The sequence below is a fragment of the Bombina bombina genome, chromosome 4 (genome assembly GCF_027579735.1).
Source record: "Bombina bombina isolate aBomBom1 chromosome 4, aBomBom1.pri, whole genome shotgun sequence".
NCBI lineage: Eukaryota > Metazoa > Chordata > Amphibia > Anura > Bombinatoridae > Bombina > Bombina bombina.
The window spans coordinates 911,350,758-911,376,299 of NC_069502.1; positions in this window are offsets into that span (position 1 = coordinate 911,350,758).

Below are 25,542 nucleotides of genomic sequence, written 5' to 3' on the forward strand. Positions count from 1 at the left end.
AGATCGCGTTTAAGAAATATTGATTACGCATATGATCAAACATTACAAACATGCACTGTATGTGTGATATTTGACACTTTCACATTGAGATTCATTGGGGGAAAACAACATTTCAGCAAACACCAAAAAAACGCCCACTGTGAAAGCATTCGCGCCGCTCACATACAAACAAGTGAATACAATTAGCAATCATTACAAACTCACTACCATTGGACTAATTGTACTATAAATCCCCCAAACAACATGGCCAAAGCATCCCTTGTGATCCACATCAGATCAATTTGCATACCTTGTTACGCCTTGCTCTGCTGTTTGGAAATATGGATGATGATGACATGGTAGACGCTGCTGGTGCTGCTATTGGCGAACTAGCTGTTGATAGAATCAGGCAGCCTCGGCAGCTCCGAGTGAGACGAAGGGCTCGTCTGGTTCGAGGTCCTCGTGTCTACAGGGTGAGACCCACCTTGGAAAACATGAGCGACTTTGAGGTTTATGATAAGTATCGGCTCAATCGCGAACAGCTCATTGGCCTTTACGATCTTCTTAAACCTCATTTGGAGCCACGTATAAGAATAAGGACTGCTGTTCCCGGCATGAGTAAGATGCTAAGTTGTCTATACGTCCTGGCCTCCGGGAGTTTTCAATCCGGAGAAATGTACATGCATGGCCTGTCTCAAGGTACATTCTCTGTGGTGTTTGATAACTTTATGGACGCCATGGTATGTATCAGTAAGCATTACATAGGATTCCCACAGAATGATGGTGATTGGAGGCACCTGAAGCGGGAATTCTTTGCTATTGCTGAATTGCCCAATGTCTTGGGAGCCATAGATTGTACCCACATTGCGCTGCGTGCTCCAATTGATGACTTGCCCTTCAGAAATCGCAAACATTTTCATAGCCTCAACGTGCAGTATGTTTGTGACGCACAGATGAGGATTATGCATGTGTGTGCGAATTTTGGAGGGGCTTGTCATGATACCCGCATCCTCTCTCTGTCCACCCTGTGGCGGCAGTTTGAGGAAAGATAAATGCCCCCTGGTTATCTTGTTGGTGAGTATTTGTGCACAACATGGTTAATTAGTTAGACAATTGCCACTGTAGTTTTAAAATGTTAGTGTAATGTTCAGCTATAGGATGCAATTTAACCATTTATTTATATTTCCGCAAATGTCTACTTTTAGTTCAATGCAGATATATAGCATGTCTTACCTTAAATGCTCAGAGAATGCAATGTAACCATTTAGTTGGCATTTTACACAAGGTCTGGTTTATGCTAAATACGCATATGTAGCATGTCTTAGCTGAAATGGGAAGATAGCAGCCAATGCAATTTAACCATGTCATTGTCTCTTTCCGCTAATGTCTACTTTTAGTTCAATGCAGATATGTAGCATGTCTTACCTTAAATGCTCAGATAGAGAATGCAATGTAACCATTTAGTTGGTATTTTACACAAGGTCTGGTTTAGGCGAAATACGCATATGTACCATGTCTTAGCTGAAATGGGAAGATAGCAGCCAATGCAATTTAACCATGTCATTGTCTCTTTCCGCTAATGTCTACTTTTAGTTCAATGCAGATATGTAGCATGTCTTACCTTAAATGCTTAGATAGAGAATGCAATGTAACCATTTAGTTGGTATTTTACACAAGGTCTGGTTTAGGCGAAATACACATATGTAGCATGTCTTAGCTGAAATGGGAAGATAGCAGCAAATGCAATTTAACCATGTCATTGTCTCTTTCCGCTAATGTCTACTTTTAGTTCAATGCAGATATGTAGCATGTCTTACCTTAAATGCTCAGATAGAGAATGCAATGTAACCATTTAGTTGGTATTTTACACAAGGTCTGGTTTAGGTGAAATACGCATATGTAGCATGTCTTAGCTGAAATGGGAAGATAGCAGCCAATGCAATTTAACCATGTCATTGTCTCTTTCCGCTAATGTCTACTTTTATTTCAATGCAGATATGTAGCATGTCTTACCTTAAATGCTCAGATAAAGAATGCAATGTAACCATTTAGTTGGTATTTTACACAAGGTCTGGTTTAGGCGAAATACGCATATGTAGCATGTCTTAGCTGAAATGGGAAGATAGCAGCCAATGCAATTTAACCATGTCATTGTCTCTTCCTGCTAATGTCTACTTATAGTTCAATGCAGATATGTAGCATGTCTTACCTTAAATGCTCAGATAGAGAATGCAATGTAACCATTTAGTTGGTATTTTACACAAGGTCTGGTTTAGGCGAAATACGCATATGTAGCATGTCTTAGCTGAAATGGGAAGATAGAGAATAATATTGAACTAGATTATTCTTTTAAAAAATAAACATTTGTTAGTGGATTATCGTGTACACAAACTTTTTTTGGAATCAAAATACAATTTTGAGGATTCAGTTTGAATTATGTTCTGTTCATAATTTATAGGTGATTCTGGTTACATGAGCCGGCCTTGGCTTATTACTCCCTTACGTAGCCCTACTGATGTGGCTGAGGAGGGCTACAATAGGGCTCATAAGAGAACCAGGGCGGTGGTTGAACGAATGTTCGGGCTCCTGAAGATGAGGTTCAGGTGCCTTGACAGGTCGGGAGGAGCCCTCCAGTACAACACAAAGAAGGTGGCTAAGATCGTTATAGCCTGTAGTGTCCTGCATAATATTGCACAGCGGGCTGGGATGCTGCAGGCCATCCAGGTGCACCGAAACCTCCTCAGAGATGAGGAGGACGATCCAGTTCTAGAGGGGCCATTCCGGGACGAGGGGCTCAATGTCAGAGCAGACATCATCAACCGCCACTTTAGACGGTAAATAATAGAAGTTAGATTGGAGTATTGTCAATAGATGTGAACTCTAGGGAAATGACAAGTAGAGAATTGTGCAAACATGTTAAGATTGTTCATCAAATGCTAAAAATGTGTTTCATTTATTAATATAGGTGATGCTCTGGTCATTGGGTCCTGTAGCGAGTCTTTGCCACCTGGTTTTTAAAGAGCTATCAGCTGGTAAGTATAAATGTATGGACTGTTGCTGGCATGAATTGTACACAAATACATCATATGGCATACATTTTCAAAACTAGTATTTAGTTTACACATTACTTAAAATGTAAATACTCAGAAAGGGATCCTCTAGCATAACTATCCTCTAGCATGACTATGGTTCAAAGTCACACATTAGAGGTTCGTTCTGCTCAATATGACTCATCTTCACACTTGATAGAACATAACACAAGATGCTACACACGCTTAGTAAGCTAGTGACAGAAATTGATTCAGAAATGGGGGGTGGGAGAGGGGTACAGAACTGATTCACACACTTGTAGTAGTAATTTTAATAAACCTTTTTATGCCATTAGGGAGATGACTTCATGTAAAGACTGAAAGGGAAGAATTTGAAGAATGACAGTGAAGAATTCCCAGACTGACAGTGGAAAAAGACAAGATTGAAATTGAAGAATACCAATGGGATCATGTCTGGCATTATCTTTCAAATCTGCTGACCTTGAAAACCATACAAAGACATGTTCACATGGTAAGTGCCAACTATTTGATAGAATAAGGCTGTGGAGGCATCCTATTGGAGACACTTATATTATTTTTTAATTTTTAGATGGTATTTCACAGTCCTCTATTTTTGAAATGATGAATAAGACACCTATTGAAGATCAACTGTTTTCTCCTGAATTGACTTTCAAAGACCATGCATTATCCAGGTTGGTTTACCAATGCATGATAGTTAAGAATCACAGGAAGAATGTAGAATATTAGTAGCTTACATACATTAGTCATACTTTGTTCATAATTAGATATTTCGGTATCACAATCAGACACTTAGATTATTTTTTAATTTTTAGATGGTTTTTCAGTCCTCTATTTTTGAAATGATGAATAAGACACCTATTGAAGATCAACTGTTTTCACCTGAATTGACTTTCAAAGACCATGCATTATCCAGGTTGGTTTACCAATGCATGATAATTAAGAATCACAGGAAGAATGTAGAATATTAGTAGCTTACATACATTAGTCATACTTTGTTCATAATTAGATATTTCGGTATCACAATCAGACACTTAGATTATTTTTTAATTTTTAGATGGTTTTTCAGTCCTCTATTTTTGAAATGATGAATAAGACACCTATTGAAGATCAACTGTTTTCTCCTGAATTGACTTTCAAAGACCATGCATTATCCAGGTTGGTTTACCAATGCATGATAGTTAAGAATCACAGGAAGAATGTAGAATATTAGTATCTTACATACATTAGTCATACTTTGTTCATAATTAGATATTTAGGTATCACAATCAGACACTTAGATTATTTTTTAATTTTTAGATGGTTTTTCAGTCCTCAATTTTTGAAATGATAAATAAGACACCTATTGAAGATCAACTGTTTTCTCCTGAATTGACTTTCAAAGACCATGCATTATCCAGGTTGGTTTACCAATGCATGATAGTTAAGAATCACAGGAAGAATGTAGAATATTAGTAGCTTACATACATTAGTCATACTTTGTTCATAATTAGATATTTCGGTATCACAATCAGACACTTAGATTATTTTTTAATTTTTAGATGGTTTTTCAGTTCTCTATTTTTAAAAATGATGAATAAGATAACTATTGAAGATCAACTGTTTTATCCTGAATTGACTTTCAAAGACCATGCATTATCCAGGTTGGTTTACCAATGCATGATAGTTAAGAATCACAGGAAGAATGTAGAATATTTGTAGCTTACATACATTAGTCATACTTTGTTCATAATTAGATATTTAGGTATCACAATCAGACAAAGGAATACATATTATAGTTGATATAGAGGTATTTGAATGGACATGAAATATTACATTTATGTTCAGCATACATATATATTTATTATTTAAATGTGATATACATTATTATGTATAATTAGAAATGCTGATATTTAAATGTAATTTTTATTACACAATATAATGGTGTATGTTTTTTTTGGTTTTTAATCCAAAAATTTAATTCATAAATATCTTGATAAAATGTTGCACAAAGTTAGAGCATAGACACAAGATGATTGTAAATGTATTTTATGAATATTTTACAACGTGTGTATTAACTTTGTAAAATATGTTTTTTTATTTTCAGATTTTCATCTGATGACCTCCAGGAATATTTTTTTTTTGTTTTTGTTAAAAGAACTTTTTTTTTTAAATGGTAATAATCAACATTTTATCATTAAATACACTCTTTTGAACAGATTATTATAAATATCCATATAATCTGTCAATAAAAAACAATTTGACTCCCATGACTGGTAGTTGACTATTTGACAAGCACATGCATAAGATCAAATTAGGCATCATGTATAGCATTAATTTTAGAAAATCCACTGATTCAGAGAATATTAAAGTCAACTATCTTTTTTAAATTAATTGGGGAGTGAAATCCATCAATGCTTTTATTGTGTAATTTTTAGATGTTAAAATATTTTCGGATATGTAATCAGAATTTGACATAAATTTATTTGTTTCACTTTTAAGAAGGGGAAGTGGTTCACTTACATTAAAGTGACAGTGTTGTTGAATCTAAAATTTCTTTTATAAGATCTTGTATCTTCCTTAGGTATCTAAAAACATTATTTTAATACATTTTTATTTTTTAAATTTAAAAATGGTAGGTCAGTTAACTTCATATTTTGCACAAGCTAGTTATTGGATGCCATGTTAATAGATTTTATTTTCTAGTGGAGTCATTTAAAGGGTCATTTAACTATAGTTATTAATATTATGTAGTTTTTAAAATCTTACCTCTTGGGTTAGACATCACATATCTATATATAATTTTCATTCCCCTTTAGTTTCTTTCGACAATGTTAAATCAACATTCCGAATGTTTTGGTCCTTAAAGGGACATTCACAAAATATATTGTGTATTGAATTTTATACAATCATAAAAGAATTTTAACATATTTATAAAGTACTATAGAATTACATTCAGTCTTTAAATATCCTTAGAAAAAGATACATCAATGCACATATCTTAGACAATTACATAAGGCATCTATGTGCAACCAACAATCAGCATCAAAATAGCCTATGTAGATATGTATTTAATCCAAGAATATATATAATTAAAATCTAATGATCGAATAACAAAACATATTAAGTTGTTCAAATATTATAATCTTATCCAAAATGCATAAATAACATATAGCTTAATGTCCCTCTAAGCTGAAGACTGCGAAATACATCCATTACAATATATATTTCAGTCAGTGTGTAAAACAATCCAGAAGTTAATCTAAATATGCTTTACTCATATGTTATACTAATTTTGCCAAAGGAAGGTGCCTAGGTTTATGATATTTCAAGCATTATTGTGAAATGTCTCCTTAAAGGGACATGAACTCAAAATATACTTAAAGGGAGACAGTAAAAAAATAATTATTTATACATTCTGAACGAGTATTCTATTTTAAGCAACTTTATAAATTGACTCATATTATCAATGTTCCTCATGATGTTGCTATCATTACTTTAAAAATAAGGCATTAAATTGATAATTTATTTGCTTCAGTACTCTGGACAGAACTTTTTTTTTTTGGGTGGATTAATTTATCCAACAAAAGATACATCAATGCACATATCTTAGACAATTACATAAGGCATCTATGTGCAACCAACAATCAGCATCAAAATAGCCTATGTAGATATGTATTTAATCCAAGAATATATATAATTAAACTCTAATGATCGAATAACAAAACATATTAAGTTGTTCAAATATTATAATCTTATCCAAAATGCATAAATAACATATAGCTTAATGTCCCTCTAAGCTGAAGACTGCGAAATACATCCATTACAATATATATTTCAGTCAGTGTGTAAAACAATCCAGAAGTTAATCTAAATATGCTTTACTCATATGTTATACTAATTTTGCCAAAGGAAGGTGCCTAGGTTTATGATATTTCAAGCATTATTGTGAAATGTCTCCTTAAAGGGACATGAACTCAAAATATACTTAAAGGGAGACAGTAAAAAAATAATTATTTATACATTCTGAACGAGTATTCTATTTTAAGCAACTTTATAAATTGACTCATATTATCAATGTTCCTCATGATGTTGCTATCATTACTTTAAAAATAAGGCATTACATTGATAATTTATTTGCTTCAGTACTCTGGACAGAACTTTTTTTTTTTTGGGTGGATTAATTTATCCAACAATCATCAAGGACAACCCAGGTTTTTCACCAAAAATTGTCCGTAATATAAAATATCATTATTGATTTGCAAAGAAAGATAACAATATAATTCTTAACATTTGAGAATCGGATTAAATTATAAAGTTGCTTAACATTTCATGCTCAATCTGAATCAAATTTGTTTGGACAGTGTCCCTTTAAGAGATTTAAAGAGTGTATTTACTTCTCTTCTTATCTTGACATACTTTGCTTGAAAAGCATATCGAGATAGGCTCAGTAGATGAAGATTGGTGGATGCACAGAGATGCCTTATGTGATTGGCTCAACCATGTGCATTTAAATTTCTTCTGTTGAGGATATCTAAATACAAAGATAAATTGAGTTACATTTTAAAGTCTAAACAATTTTTTATCTCTACGGATCATTTGATACAATTGTTTGGTTGTAATGTCTATTTAAAAATAAAGACGCCATTGCACAATAACATATATGAGCAGTTCAGACAAATACAAGCTCGAGGTTTATTTACTAATAACAAACAAACCTGTAGTTTAACATCTATAAACAGATTATCCAAGTTACTGACATTATAACCTGAATTTGAACATTCAGAAATGTTGTGTGGGAAACGGATCTTGAAACACCAGATTTGCATCTTTAAACATTAGAGTCTAATGTCACGCAATAGCACACAATCAATGTGCATTATAAATACATTTAATAGAGCAATGTCAATACTTCACAATAAGTCACCAAATTGATTTTATGAACAATAAAGACATACAATATTAAATGTGTATTTGTATTAAAGAAACAGACCGTTATTAAACCGAAAAATGTCTACAACATTTAATAATGTGACAGTATTAGATTTTAAAGAGAATTTAAACATTAATATTTAACGGATCACGGATATTAAATCTGCGTCACACATATCCGCATGACAGGCCCATGAGTTACAAATAAGTCAAATAAAGTACATGAAAAATGAAGTAACAGCACCACCAGGAGGTATGTGTATGGAAGTTGCTAAGATATGAAACATTAAGGAACGGCCAATCAGAGTTCATCACACAAACACAACTTGAGTCAGGATGGTCTCACAGACATTCTAACAATATTTCAAACTTTTATCCAATCAGATGTACAGATAACTTGTCCCATGGTGCATCTCATGTTTACTTCACCATATAAAAGTCCATTACACGTTGCCATCTTTGTCAGTTCTCTAATGCCTGCAGGCAGTATATATTTCTTTACTAAAGATATTCAACAACCCAGCAGGCATGAAACCTCCCAGGTTTACCAAGCAGGAGAGCGCGGCACTGGTCCACGCCGTCAAGGACTTTTATCCCCAGCTGTTTGGGAACAAGAGGAGGTCGACAGATGCGCCTGTTAAGAAGGCCCTCTGGGAGTCTATCACCAATGCGGTTCAATTGGTGTGTGGCGTCCAGAGGAGCCAGGATCAGATCATGCAGAGATTCGGAGACATGAGGTTGCGCTTGACAAAAAAAGTCAACCTCATAAGGGAGTGGGTACAAGCCCGTAAAAGAGGGGGCAAAAGAGAGGCCCAGCGGAAACTCTACCTACTCCCTTATGAGGTGACTTTATGCGAGCTCCTCACTCTCCGGGTCCCCAAAAGATTTAGATCCTCGCCATCCTCGGCCTCCTCTTCTTCCCTCCCAGCTGCTGGATCTGAAAGTCCTAACCCCGGGGGCCAGGGCAGCTGCTTCTCCGTCCGGTGGCCTGGGAGAAGCTGAAAGAGAATCTGAACCAGGTAACTATCCAACTTCATATAATATATTAATATTTGATTAGATTTTTTAAAAATGTGTATATAGTCAGATACTAAACCTATATAGATCTCACAACATACGCTACATATGATGTTTAGATATCTGATTTTAGATTAGTGACACATGAAATAGGAATGATGTTTCTTGCGCTCTACAGAATATGCGTCACAGAGCGAAAATTGAATTGCGCATACACGTTAACATGGGTTTGCTGTAAGTGGCATTGCTTTACACATGTTGGTCAAATGACGGATGCGTAATTCCGCTTGGAATCATTGCGCAATGATCGCGAAAATTAGAATTGCGCATACACGTTAACATGGGTTTGCTGTAAGTGGCATTGCTTTACACATATTGGTCAAATGACGGATGCGTAATTCCGCTTGGAATCATTGCGCAATGATCGCGAAAATTAGAATTGCGCATACACGTTAACATGGGTTTGCTGTAAGTGGCATTGCTTTACACATGTTGGTCAAATGACGGAATGCGTAATTCCGCTTGGAATCATTGCGCAATGATCGCGAAAATTAGAATTGCGCATACACGTTAACATGGGTTTGCTGTAAGTGGCATTGCTTTACACATGTTGGTCAAATGACGGATGCGTAATTCCGCTTGGAATCATTGCGCAATGTTCGCGAAAATTAGAATTGCGCATACACGTTAACATGGGTTTGCTGTAAGTGGCATTGCTTTACACATGTTGGTCAAATGACGGATGCGTAATTCCGCTTGGAATCATTGCGCAATGATCGCGAAAATTAGAATTGCGCATACACGTTAACATGGGTTTGCTGTAAGTGGCATTGCTTTACACATGTTGGTCAAATGACGGATGCGTAATTCCGCTTGGAATCATTGCACAATGATCGAGAAAATTAGAATTGCGCATACACGTTAACATGGGTTTGCTGTAAGTGGCATTGCTTAACACATGTTGGTCAAATGACGGATGCGTAATTCCGCTTGGAATCATTGCGCAATGATCGTGAAAATTAGAATTGCGCATACACGTTAACATGGGTTTGCTGTAAGTGGCATTGCTTTACACATGTTGGTTAAAATGAAATGTGAATTATTATATATGTGAAGAATACAGTATTCTTATTTTCAATATTATACATAATACAAAAAAGAATAGCAGAATCAAAATAAATAATAACATATGTCCATCAATTGATGAGAATGAAATAACACAAAAAATTAATTAAAGCTACAGTAAACAACACAACTGATTGAAAATAAGAGTACAGGATATATTTATCATGAATTTAATTGAGGAAACAACTCATGGGACTACCAAAAGATTAATAGTTTTTAATTGATTTGGTAATAATTTAAAGATTTTAAACATGGCATGATTTGTATTAATGATATCCAATCCTCATTTAATATATTACAGATCTGGATGTTGGTGCTGGAACCTCAAGCCAGGGCTTGTCACAGTATGGTATGTCTAATTTTAATTGACATTTGTCTTAGAAACATGGACAGAACATTACATACTAAATCCACATTGTTAAATATTTATATGTATCTGCAAAATGGATTAGTAAAATATTTACAAATAAGAATAAAAAAAACCAAACATAGGATTACATTGTAATACTAATCTGAATTTTTATCGAATTTAAGATATCCCATCTATTCTTGATATCTTCATTTTAATGTAAGATTCTTTTAATGTCCAATTTATATTCTTCACCTGTGTATTGCTTAATCTTATTTGGACATATTTTGACAAAATTCACACACTTTTGCATATGTTTTGATTTTAAAAATATAGATTCAATTTTTGAAATTGATCACATCATTTAAGGGACATGCCAACTAAATTTTACATTGAATGATTTGGAAATGTGATTTTATTGTTTTGTTTAAACATTTTATGAGATACATTGGTTCAGTCTATTGTTTTAGTTCTTCTAAAAACATATTGATTTTGGTTTAGGTTAAACAATGCATTACTGGTATTATCCGGCTGTTTTTTTATGCATAAATTGGCATTTTGTCAAAAGTTAAAATCATGTGTTCAGATAACAGTAGTACATAGTTTCAAAAAGTATACAATTACACATTTTGAGCTTCATGTCCCTTTAAGAGAGGAAAATTAAATAATTCTTAGGATATCCTTAACTAACATATTAGATTGTAATTGCATGCTCCATCCCATTCATTACATCAACATATGGAGTAGAGAATTCATTAACAGCAACATTGTCAAATCAATATATTTTTATATTAAAGGGACACTGAGCTAAAATAATTAATGTTGTCATTCAGATAGAGCATGCAATATTAATCAACATTTAAATATAATACTATAATCATATTTGAAATATTCTATTCCTAAATGTATTTTAAAATCAAGAATGTACGTTTATCTGCAGCTCCATTTTGGTTGACCAACCTGGGTTTTTATTGATGATTGGTGGATACCTTCAACAAACAATATTTATTGAATCCAATATGGCTTATCTGCCTTTAAGATTAAAATGTAGCAAAATTAAAATTATAATAGGAGTCAATGTTAAATCATTTGTAACAGTTTGAACAGTGAAATCAATGATTGAAATAAATCATGTCAGTGTCCCTTTAATAAATGTTAGATTAATTAATCCTTACATTCTTTGGATTAGACAATATTGATATATAATTCACATATTCACTGTTGGAGTTACTTTCTAGATATAAGCATCCTCTAACAGCACCATGATTACATATTTGTACTAATCAATTTGGTTTGGTATTGTGATCAATATGTGTTGTGTCCTAAACAAGATTACTGTACATTGCACAAATGGCTCGATGTGCCACATGTCTTTGTTTATATTTGTCAACAGCTGTTATTCAAAATGTGGTTTGTGTGTATTCTTTTAAGAACATTGATCAATGGGTATATTTAGATATGCAATAGCATCGTATGAGATGAGTTTGATGTCTAATATAGTCAGAAATTAAACATATGTTAAATACATCATTTTTTACAGAATCCCCTTGATTCAATCAAGCATTGCATAACATTTGAAACAAACATATAATTTACTCTTCTGATTATATATTAATTTTATTTTAATATTGAAAGATTAAGAATTAAAACTTTCTTAGTCTACACCTTTGTTATTCAGAAGATGTATAGCATATGATTGTTTCCATGTTCAATTTTGACAACAATCATCAAGTGATACACACATGAGAAATCTTAAATGTTCAATGTACTATGCTTTTATGATTTTAAAATTAATACAAACAAAAAATCGAATATCTGAATCATTGAGAATAACAAATCTAATGTCATTTGTATGCTCCATCAAAATGATGTAAATCATAACTTTGGGTGTGTATATCTTTAATGCAACATTGATGTGTGTCTTTGAGCAACAGTAACATATGTTATAATATCTGATCTTAACGTGTACACAACATGTTATGTTTTACAGAGATTGATTTAACATGTGGGACGGAGGAGGAAGAGGCTCCCTTGAAGTCTGATGGTATGTGAAATATATCTAACATGTATCCAACATGTTTCTTTATTGGAAATCATTTTATTGAAGACATTCAAAGTCTACAGCTTTTGCACTTTAAAAAGGAATATTATTTGTCTGTTCAAATACACTACTGCCCCCTTTATATATCAGGCAGCATGAAGATATGCTTGGATTTGTTTAAATATTTGGATTTCTAATTCATGCCATCATGATGTCACATGCATATTCCAGGCCAAACCACAATAATAATTTTATAATTGTACAGACAGTCATTGCTATTCATCTGAGTGCCTATATGCATACCATATCCTCATGTCATCATTGTTTAGAAATTCAAACACACTTCTAAGTATATTGCAAACATAATCAAGTTGAAATGCGTTGATTTGATTTCATGATGTATGAGATGTTAATATATTTTTATTATTCATTTCAGATGGATCCTCCTCTTCTGGTCATCAGTTTTCTGCCCCTGCCCAATCCCCTGCCCAGTCCCCTGCCCAGTCCCCTGCCCCTCCACAGACCACAGACCCTCCCGGCCCTTCCCATTTTTCCTATCCTGTCCCTCCCAAAAAACGCCCCTTCATCCCCCTTCGCCGCTCTCCCCGTCTTTTGGCCCGTACAGCTACCCCAGCTGCCCAGCCCCCAACTCACCACTCCCCAGCTGTACGGGCTACCCCAGAGCAACAGCCCATCCCTCCCCAACCCAATCCCATCCCTCCCCCCTGTCTCAACCTTCATTGTCCTGGGTGGCGGTTTGTCCTTCCCAGGCACAGCTGTAAGTATCATTCAAAATCAACATTATAAGATACTTAAAGGTACACTGAAGGCAAATTGTTTCTATTGTGATTCAAATAGAGCATGCAATGTTAATCAAATTTATAATTTACTACTCTTATCAATTATTCTTCATTCTCTTGCTATCTTTATATAAACAAAGAAAGGCCTCTAATTATTTTTTATTAAAACAAAATCTGGACATCATTTCTTTATTGTTGGATGAATGTATCCATCGATCAGCAGGGACAACCAAAGTTGATAACCAAAAATGGCCTGCCCTATAAACTTACATTCTTGCATTTAAAATATAGCTAGAAAATTCAAACATTTAAAGAATACGAGTAAATTAATAATTCTTTTTAATGTCATGCTCTATCTGAATCAGTAACTAAAATATTTAGGTTTAGAGTCCCTTTAATTTGATATCACTACATATACCAATCACCACTACTTGGATCCAACAATTTATGTACAAATGTTCATACATTATCTCTTGTATAACCCAGTGGGAATGCAATTTCTTCTGGTTGCTATGTTTACACAGCTTGTCCTCAACGCCAAAATGTTTAAGGATAGGTGTGCCTACCACAGTATAACTAAAATATTTAAATTGCTAATGTAAGTACAATGTAAATCCTTTTACAAGATTTTAGACACTCAAGCTGTAAAAGTGGATCATCAAAAACCAATTAAAGGGGACAACATGTTGGAGTAAAATGTCCCTTTAATGGTTTAGGTCTGTCTGAATAACATATTTCATGTGTAAATAATCAATGTCAACAAATTAATTTAAAGAAATATTTGTCTTTATGATGACAATGTATCTTTGCTTATTTTTTTGTCTGTTGTGTAATTATCATTAATATTTTATTTTTTATTTATTTTAGGCTGTGACTCAACATGGCTCACGCTAGAAGGTCTAGCACGCGTAGAGTAGACCGTGGTGAGGAACGCAGCTGTCCTGAGAGGGATGAGCGACACCATGCAGGCCCAGCTACAGGTTCAGCATTTGACTCTATGTCAGATGAGGCGGTGGAATTCAATGCTTGAATCTGTAGCTAGACAGGCACAGGACGATGAAGGGGATGACCAGTAAGTGGAGGATCTGGAGATGCTCCAAGGGCGCAGATAAGAATCTTCCGTCCACATGTTGATGTTTGTTTTTATGGTTGCCATTTGGCCTTTTTTTTCTTGTTATTGTTGTGCCTGTTGCACTCTTTTACCTTGTCATATGGCTCCAATGGGGCTATGCTGGCCCTTGGCTACTCTCTTCATGGACTGTGATGCACTCTGTTACCTTGTCATATGGCTCCAATGGGGCTATGCTGGCCCTTGGCAACTATCTTCATGGACTGTGATGCACTCTGTTACCTTGTCATATGGCTCCAATAGGGCTATGCTGGCCCTTGGCAACTCTCTTCATGGACTGTGATGCACTCTGTTACCTTGTCATATGGCTCCAATGGGGCTATGCTGGCCCTTGGCTACTCTCTTCATGGACTGTGATGTACACTGTTACCTTGTCATATGGCTCCAATGGGGCTATGCTGGCCCTTGGCAACTATCTTCATGGACTGTGATGCACTCTGTTACCTTGTCATATGGCTCCAATGGGGCTATGCTGGCCCTTGGCAACTCTCTTCATGGACTGTGATGCACTCTGTTACCTTGTCATATGGCTCCAATGGGGCTATGCTGGCCCTTGGCAACTCTCTTCATGGACTGTGATGCACTCTGTTACCTTGTCATATGGCTCCAATGGGGCAATGCTGGCCCTTGGCAACTATCTTCATGGACTGTGATGCACTCTGTTACCTTGTCATATGGCTCCAATGGGGCTATGCTGGCCCTTGGCAACTCTCTTCATGGACTGTGATGCACTCTGTTACCTTGTCATATGGCTCCAATGGGGCTATGCTGGCCCTTGGCTACTCTCTTCATGGACTGTGATGCACTCTGTTACCTTGTCATATGGCTCCAATGGGGCTATGCTGGCCCTTGGCAACTATCTTCATGGACTGTGATGCACTCTGTTACCTTGTCATATGGCTCCAATGGGGCTATGCTGGCCCTTGGCAACTCTCTTCATGGACTGTGATGCACTGTTACCTTGTCATATGGCTCCAATGGGGCAATGCTGGCCCTTGGCAACTCTCTTCATGGACTGTGATGCACTCTGTTACCTTGTCATATGGCTCCAATGGGTCTATGCTGGCCTTTGGCTACTCTCTTCATGGACTGTGATGCACTCTATTACCTTGTCATATGGCTCCAATGGGGCTATGCTGGCCCTTGGCAACTATCTTCATGGACTGTGATGCACTCTGTTACCTTGTCATATGGCTCCAATGGGGCTATGCTGGCCCTTGGCTACTCTCTTCATGGACTGTGATGCACTCTGTTACCTTGTCATATGGCTCCAATGGGGCTATGCTGGCCCTTGGCTACTCTCTTCATGGACTGTGATGCACTCTGTTACCTTGTCATATGGCTCCAATGGGGCTATGCTGGCCCTTGGCAACTCTCTTCGTGGACTGTGATACACTCTGTTACCTTGTCATATGGCTCCAATTTTCCTGATCTTTAAAAGATTATTTATAAACGTTGTTGATGTTTTCTGACATACTAATAAAAGACATGTCATTGCACGATTCTTTGTCCTCTTTATTCATGTCATTGATTGAAATCTCTAGTTTATCTGGTTGATCCTTAAAGGGACCTTAGCAAAAATAATGGTGTTTCCTGAATCATATATGGAATACAATTGTAAATGACTTTAAGATTAACATCTCCAATGTAATTTTATTATTTGTCTTTATATATTTTTCGTAAAGCTTTATCATTGCATGATTATGATTAGCATAGTAATTCTTTTATATATGTATATATAGATTGTTATTTGTGTATATATATGTATATTGCAAATTTCACATCCATGTGTGTATTTATAAACTCTGCATGAATTGATGCACCTTTAACAAATGATCTGAGGATTGATACAATTATATAATCCCTGTAAAGTGTTCATTTTATTGAAATAGTATTGTCTCTGTGTATCCTCTTTTTAAAAATAAAAATCATGTCCCTTTAAGTGATGCTGAGCACAATTGTTAATGAATGGATTTCCATTTCTAAAGCGTTTTTGTCCTTTTTACATGAACAAGGACATATAATCTTATTAATAAACAATCTTATTGTAATGTTGACAGCACATGTATTTCATTTTCAATTCTATCTTATTGTAGTAGTGTAACCAAATCAATCTCTGTGTGTAATGCGCATATTTTAGATGAGGAATATGTTTTTCCAAATATTTGAAAAAAATACTTCTCCTCCCATATATGGCTATAGGTAGGCTGACCATATTTCAACTTGAATAAATTACACGTTTGATCAATACATGTGTCATTATTGTTATTCCAAAACAATCTAAACATATCTTAAAACATCAATGGCATATGTATTTCTCATGTGTATCTTTTAAATGTTAAAGATATACACCATAGCTATAGTTAAAGGGACAGTCAAGTCCGAAAAGATGATTCATGATTTCGTGACATTCCTACGGCTAGATTTAGAGTTCGGCGGTAGCCGTGAAAACCAGCGTTAGAGGCTCCTAACGCTGGTTTTAGGCTACCGCCGGTATTTGGAGTCAGTGATTAAAGGGTCTAACGCTCACTTTTCAGCCGCGACTTTTCCATACCGCAGATCCCCTTACGTCAATTGCGTATCCTATCTTTTCAATGGGATCTTTCTAACGCTGGTATTTAGAGTCGTTTCTGAAGTGAGCGTTAGAGCTCTAACGACAAAACTCCAGCCGCAGGAAAATAGCAGGAGTTAAGAGCTTTCTGGGCTAACGCCGGTTCATAAAGCTCTTAACTACTGTACCCTAAAGTACACTAACACCCATAAACTACCTATGTACCCCTAAACCGAGGTCCCCCCACATCGCCGCCACTCCATTAAAATTTTTAACCCCTAATCTGCTGACCGCCAACTACGTTATACTTATGTACCCCTAATCTGCTGCCCCTAACCCCGCCGACCCCTATATTATATTTATTAACCCCTAACCTGCCCCCCACAACGTCGCCGCCAGCTACTTACAATAATTAACCCCTAATCTGCCGACCGCAAAGCGCCGCCACCTACGTTATACTTATGTACCCCTAATCTGCTGCCCCTAACACCGCCGACCCCTATATTATATTTATTAACCCCTAATCTGCCCCCCTCAACGTCGCCGACACCTGCCTACACTTATTAACCCCTAATCTGCCGACCGGACCTGAGCGCTACTATAATAAATGTATTAACCCCTAACCCGCCTCACTAACCCTATCATAAATAGTATTAACCCCTAATCTGCCCTCCCTAACATCGCCGACACCTACCTTCAATTATTAACCCCTAATCTGACGACCGGAGCTCATCGCTACTATAATAAATGGATTAACCCCTAAAGCTAAGTCTAACCCTAACACTAACACCCCCCTAACTTAAATATAATTTAAATCTAACGAAATTAATTAACTCTTATTAAATAAATTATTCCTATTTAAAGCTAAATACTTACCTGTAAAATAAATCCTAATATAGCTACAATATAAATTATAATTATATTATAGCTATTTTAGGATTAATATTTATTTTACAGGCAACTTTGTAATTATTTTAACCAGGTACAATAGCTATTAAATAGTTAAGAACTATTTAATAGTTACCTAGTTAAAATAATAACAAATTTACCTGTAAAATAAATCCTAACCTAAGTTATAATTAAACCTAACACTACCCTATCAATAAATTAATTAAATAAACTACCTACAATTACCTACAATTAACCTAACACTACACTATCAATAAATAAATTAAATACAATTGCTACAAATAACTACAATTACATAAACTAACTAAAGTACAAAAAATAAAAAAGAACTAAGTTACAAAAAATAAAAAAATATTTACCAACATTAGAAAAATATTACAACAATTTTAAACTAATTACACCTACTCAAGAAGAGGACATCCGGACCGGCAAACATCTTCTCCAAGCGGCATCTTCGATCTTCTTCCATCCGGTGCGGAGCGGGTCCATCTTGAAGCAGCCGACGCGGATCCATCCTCTTCTTCCGTTGTCTCCCGACGAATGACGGTTCCTTTAAGGGACGTCATCCAAGATGGCGTCCCTCGAATTCCGATTGGCTGATAGGATTCTATCAGCCAATCGGAATTAAGGTAGGAATATTCTGATTGGCTGATGGAATCAGCCAATCAGAATCAAGTTCAATCCGATTGGCTGATCCAATCCGATTGGCTGATCCGATCAGCCAATAGAATGCGAGCTCAATCTGATTGGCTGATTGGATCAGCCAATCGGATTGAACTTGATTCTGATTGGCTGATTCCATCAGCCAATCAGAATATTCCTACCTTAATTCCGATTGGCTGATAGAATCCTATCAGCCAATCGGAATTCGAGGGACGCCATCTTGGATGACGTCCCTTAAAGGAACCGTCATTCGTCGGGAGACAACGGAAGAAGAGGATGGATCCGCGTCGGCTGCTTCAAGATGGACCCGCTCCGCACCGGATGGAAGAAGATCGAAGATGCCGCTTGGAGAAGATGTTTGCCGGTCCGGATGTCCTCTTCTTGTCGGATAGGAGGAAGACTTTGGAGCCTCTTCTGGACCTCTTCAGCACCGGATGCCAGGACGGATCGGTGATACCTGGATGGTGAAGACAAGGTAGGAAGATCTTCAGAGGTTTAGTGTTAGGTTTATTTAAGGGGGGTTTGGGTTAGATTAGGGGTATGTGGGTGGTGGGTTGTAATGTTGGGGGGGGTATTGTATGTTTTTTTTTACAGGCAAAAGAGCTGATTTTCTTGGGGCATGCCCTGCAAAGGGCCCTGTTCAGGGCTGGTAAGGTAAAAGAGCTTTTACATTTATTAATTTAGAATAGGGTAGGGAATTTTTTATTTTGGGGGTCTTTGTTATTTTATTAGGGGGCTTAGAGTAGGTGTAATTAGTTTAACATTGTTGTAATATTTTTCTAATGTTGGTAAATATTTTTTTATTTTTTGTAACTTAGTTCTTTTTTATTTTTTGTACTTTAGTTAGTTTATGTAATTGTAGTTATTTGTAGCAATTGTATTTAATTTATTTATTGATAGTGTAGTGTTAGGTTAATTGTAGGTAATTGTAGGTAGTTTATTTAATTAATTTATTGATAGGGTAGTGTTAGGTTTAATTATAATTTAGGTTAGGATTTATTTTACAGGTAAATTTGTTATTATTTTAACTAGGTAACTATTAAATAGTTCTTAACTATTTAATAGCTATTGTACCTGGTTAAAATAATTACAAAGTTACCTGTAAAATAAATATTAATCCTAAAATAGCTACAATATAATTATAATTTATATTGTAGCTATATTAGGATTTATTTTACAGGTAAGTATTTAGCTTTAAATAGGAATAATTTATTTAATAAGAGTTAATTAATTTCGTTAGATTTAAATTATATTTAAGTTAGGGGGGTGTTAGTGTTAGGGTTAGACTTAGCTTTAGGGGTTAATCCATTTATTATAGTAGCGATGAGCTCCGGTCGTCAGATTAGGGGTTAATAATTGAAGTTAGGTGTCGGCGATGTTAGGGAGGGCAGATTAGGGGTTAATACTATTTATGATAGGGTTAGTGAGGCGGGTTAGGGGTTAATACATTTATTATAGTAGCGATGAGCTCCGGTCGTCAGATTAGGGGTTAATAATTGAAGTTAGGTGTCGGCGATGTTAGGGAGGGCAGATTAGGGGTTAATACTATTTATGATAGGGTTAGTGAGGCGGGTTAGGGGTTAATACATTTATTATAGTAGCGGTGCGGTCCGCTCGGCAGATTAGGGGTTAATAAGTGTAGGCAGGTGTCGGCGACATTGAGGGGGGCAGATTAGGGGTTAATAAATATAATATAGGGGTCGGCGGTGTTAGGGGCAGCAGATTAGGGGTACATAGGGATAATGTAAATTGCGGCGGTTTACGGAGCGGCAGATTAGGGGTTAATAATATAATGCAGGTGTCAGAGATAGCGGGGGCGGCAGATTAGGGGTTAATAAGTGTAAGGTTAGGGGTGTTTAGACTCGGGGTACATGTTAGGGTGTTAGGTGCAGACGTAGGAAGTGTTTCCCCATAGGAAACAATGGGGCTGCGTTAGGAGCTGAACGCTGCTTTTTTGCAGGTGTTAGGTTTTTTTTCAGCTCAAACAGCCCCATTGTTTCCTATGGGAGAATCGTGCACGAGCACGTTTTTGAGGCTGGCCACGTCCGTAAGCAACTCTGGTATCGAGAGTTGCATTTGCGGTAAAAATGCTCTACGCTCCTTTTTTGGAGCCTAAAGCAGCATTTGTTTGAACTCTCGATACCAGAGGTAATTTTATGGTGCGGCCAGAAAAAAGCCTGCGGAGCGTTAACAGCCCTTCTACCGCCAAACTCCAAATCTAGGCCCTAGATAGCAATATAGACACATGCTAGTTACTAAAATATAAATATGTTTCTTATTGATATGCCAAGCTGTCAACTGAGTCCTTGTATTGGCTGCGGTTTTTCAGCGATCTCGGATGCGCCATGTTGCTTAAAACGTCACCTGCCAGGCTGTCCAATGATTCCTTGTATTGACTGACTTTTTTACGCGATCAAGGATGCACCTTTTATTGGATGGCGTTTTTACGCGATCAAGGATGCGCCTTTTTTTGGATTGCGTTCTTACGTGATCAAGAATGCGCCTTTTATTGGATTGCGTTCTTACGTGATCAAGGAAGCGCCATGTTAATTAAGACGTCACATGCAAAGGTGTAAAAAAACGTCTGATTGTATTACGTAGTCCGGCAATATTTGTTTGTGCACGTTACACACGTTTGTGAATGAGAAGACAAGTTTAAAAACATGGCGAATATGGATTGTTTGCATCATGTTACATTGTTGACCCATAGCTGATAAAGACCACCACATTCTCTTTTGCTGGATGTCTGGTTGAATAAACAAACGAAAGCAAAATGTTTTCATGCATAAGATATTTCGAGGCAAGTGCAAATCTCTATAGTCCATCTTGTTTAATATGTTTGTCAACAATATGTTCCTTTTTATGAAAAATGACTGTTGTGTTTAATGTTAAAGATATCTAATTCATAAATATGCGCTATTGTATTAGAATAAAGTAATCAATATGCATTTATCTTTATCATATGCTAAATATATGATGCCGACTTCTTCTAAATGTAATTTCGTAGTATATTTTATTAAAGGTTCATTAGACTCTCACATTAAAAACCAAAATATTTTATTGGTCTCTAGTTATATAGTCCATTGTTTACCAAATACATGTCTACTTTTGCTTCCGTTCAAATAAAATTGAAGTAATTTTCAGACTCCTCGCCAAGCCTCAAAGTTTCATGTGAGTACCATCTCCAGCTTTCTCCTGTTTGTGTAAAGGGTCTTTTCATATGTTAATGATGGGGTATTGTCTTGTTTCACGGTTGTAATGGGGGTTCATCTATCTTTTCAATAGAGATTACCCGATTTTATTTGAAAGTGTTTAAAGCTTTTTAATATTGATTTTGATATCAGTATATGTTAATCTTGTTGTTTCTAGTAGTGTCTATTACATGCAGTTCTGTTAAAAAGATAGTATACTGTCCCTTTAATGCAAATGTTGATTTTTGTATCATGTATGAGTTCCACATTGGTTAATCTCCAAATATATTATTGTTAGCATATTATTTTTTTTTCACTCCTAAAAGGACTTTAAACTATATTCATTGTTAAAACAAATGTCTTTCTAAAAAAAAATAAACACAATAATGTCTCTTTAAGAAAATAGACTTTATTTAACACGTCAATATAAATCTTTTTTCAATATTTCTTGTTTGAACAAGTACATGTAGATATACCAACAATCACCAAATATTATATGTTAGCATATGTAATTTTGTTAAAGGGACAGTTTAGAAAACAAATAATGTTTTGCATTATTAAAAAAGTCAATTTTGTAATATCAATGATATCAAAGGTTTCTCACCAATTAATCATTTGTCTGTGTTTATTTTAATTTGCTAGCTAAACCTATGAGGTTCGTGTGCTCATTTTTTAGAGCTTGAAGAGTGCATGTAATCAGAATGCAATTTGACCACTAGAGGGCATTTGGATAGCATTTGTATATCTAAAACCTTGAGCTCATACAGCATATTTACCATGTATTGATCATTGATTGTGTAAAATGTTGTTATGTCAGAACAACAAATAAGTGGTCATTTTTCATAGGCATAGATACAAGGGTAAGCACATAAGTCACACGTATTTCTCCATGTTTTGTTGTTTCAAACTTGATAATGCGTAATACAGTGTTTTCTTTGTAATCAATAATGTTCTGACTGTCCCTTTAAGCTGTGTTATTGGCATTCAAACAGTAATATGCCATCATGGATAATTGTAATGGTAATTTTGTTTACGATTCGGGAAACAGTTTGGACATCACATCACAGAAACCAATCAATATCATGAACAAGGATAGGTATGTGATGTGGTTTTCACACACTTATAACCCACACTCTGCAAACAATCTGCCTCCATGGACCCGGTCCCATATAAGTAGATTATATACAGAGTGTGGTCCACAAGTGTAAGAAAACCCCATCATCACATACCTATCCATTACACATTAAATAAAAAAAAATTAAACATGAAAACAAATACTTACTTCCTCTTCCTTCCCCTCTTCCCACTGGGCTGAGGCTCTGGGAGGGTCAACTGCCGACTCTGACGAGTTCTCATTGGAGATGTTGTGGGAAGAGTGGAAGGAAGAGTACTGGGACGACCAAGATGAGGAGGAGGAGATGGCCGAGGAGATGGCCCGGCAGGAGGAGATGGCCCGGCAGGAGAAGATGGCCCGGCAGGAGAAGATGGCCTGGCAGGAGAAGATGGCCCGGCAGGAGCAGATGGCCCGGCAGGAGGCCCAGCAGCAGGAGGCCCAGCAGCAGGAGGCCCAGGAGCAGGAGGCCCAGCAGATGGCGGCCCAGGAGCAGGAGGCCCAGCAGATGGCGGCCCAGGAGCAGGAGGCCCAGCAGCAGGAGGCCCAGCAGATGGAGGCCCAGCAGATGGCGGCCCAGGAGCAGGAGGCCCAGCAGATGGCGGCCCAGGAGCAGGAGGCCCAGCATTTGGAGGCCCAGCATTTGGAGGCCCAGCATTTGGAGGCCCAGCAGATGGCGGCCCAGCAACAGGAGGCCCAGCAGATGGCGGCCCAGGAGCAGGAGACCCAGCAGATGGCGGCCCAGGAGCAGGAGGCCCAGCAGATGGCGGCCCAGGAGCAGGAGGCCCAGCAGATGGCGGCCCAGGAGCAGGAGGCAGACCAGCAGGAGGCAGACCAGGAGCAGGAGGCAGACCAGCAGATGGCGGACCAGGAGCAGGAGGCAGACCAGCAGGAGGCAGACCAGCATGCGCCTCCCGGAAGAAATTAAACATCTCTTGTTGGAGTCTAAAGGTTCTGTTTTGGCCTTCTTCTATTCGAGTAAGGAGGTGTATGATTTGGGTTTGGCCTTCAATGATTTTGTTTTGTCCTTCAATAATTCTATTTCTGCCTTCTATATTTTGGATCCGGGAGTTACGCATCTGGTCAATGTAGTCTAGTAGAACCTGCACCTCCGCTATTTCCTCTTGTTGTGCACGGCGGGGTGCCTGTGCACGGCGGCCTGCTGGTGCACGGCGGCCTGCTGCTCCTTGAGGGGCCTCTGCTTCCGCAGCCTCTTCCTCTGCTTCCGGGGCCTCTTCGTCAAGGGGGGCCTCTTCGTCAAGGGGGGCCTCTTCCCTCCGAGGTGGAGATTCATCCCCACCACTCTCATCCCGGGGAAAAGGAGGAGCCGGTAGTTGCTGTGCTGCCTCCTCCCCAGACTCTGTATATTTAAAAAAGAAATAAATGTATATATTAGCATATTTCCAAATAAAGCTTTAAATTACTTAGCTTACGATACAATTTCAAATGCAGCCTCATTAATCCGCTTTGAAATCTAACAATCAATACGATGTCCGCATTTTCTAAACCGTGTTTGTGATATCTCTGGTCAATCTGAATGTTTTAGCGTTTGTTTTCAGTCTGTTTAAATGCACACCTAACCTATAGCCTAGATACTAATGTAACCGCAAAGTAATTGTGAATGCGTGTAAACAACGTAATAGCATTAATCTGATCCTTAAAGGGACATGAAACCCAATGTTTTATCTTTCATGATTTAGAAGCATACAATTATAATCAACTTTCTAATGTACTTTTCTTATCTAATTTGCTTCATTCTCTGGATATTCTTTGCTGAAAAGCATATCTAGATATGCTTAGAAGCTGCTGATTGGTAGCTGCATATAGCTGCCTCCTGTGATTGGTTCACCGTGTGCATGGCTATTTCTTCATTAAAGTATAGCTAAAGAATGAATCAAATTAGGTAATATAAGTAAATTGGAATGTTGTTTAAAATTGTATTCTCTACCTTAATCATGAAAGGAAAGGTTTGCGTATAGTGTCCCTTGAAATACATTCGTATGTTAATTCATTCTTAAATGAGCTTACCGTCAGATGAGAATGGCAGGTTCCCGGTATCAATTCCTCCGATACCGACTATATCCACCTCGGAGATGCTGGGACACAACATTTCCTCCCATCGGCAGTAATCAATTTCCAGTGCAGGGCCGCCACCGGTTCCTGCGGCATGTTGGGCCTCCCGGCTTAACTTTTTCTTAAGATCCATCTTGCAGTCCCGGTAGCGATGTTTAATCCGGGAGTTACGCATCTGGTCAATGTAGTCTAGTAGAACCTGCACCTCCGCTATTTCCTCTTGTTGTGCACGGCGGGGTGCCTGTGCACGGCGGCCTGCTGGTGCACGGCGGCCTGCTGCTCCTTGAGGGGCCTCTGCTTCCGCAGCCTCTTCCTCTGCTTCCGGGGCCTCTTCGTCAAGGGGGGCCTCTTCGTCAAGGGGGGCCTCTTCCCTCCGAGGTGGAGATTCATCCCCACCACTCTCATCCCGGGGAAAAGGAGGAGCCGGTAGTTGCTGTGCTGCCTCCTCCCCAGACTCTGTATATTTAAAAAAGAAATAAATGTATATATTAGCATATTTCCAAATAAAGCTTTAAATTACTTAGCTTACGATACAATTTCAAATGCAGCCTCATTAATCCGCTTTGAAATCTAACAATCAATACGATGTCCGCATTTTCTAAACCGTGTTTGTGATATCTCTGGT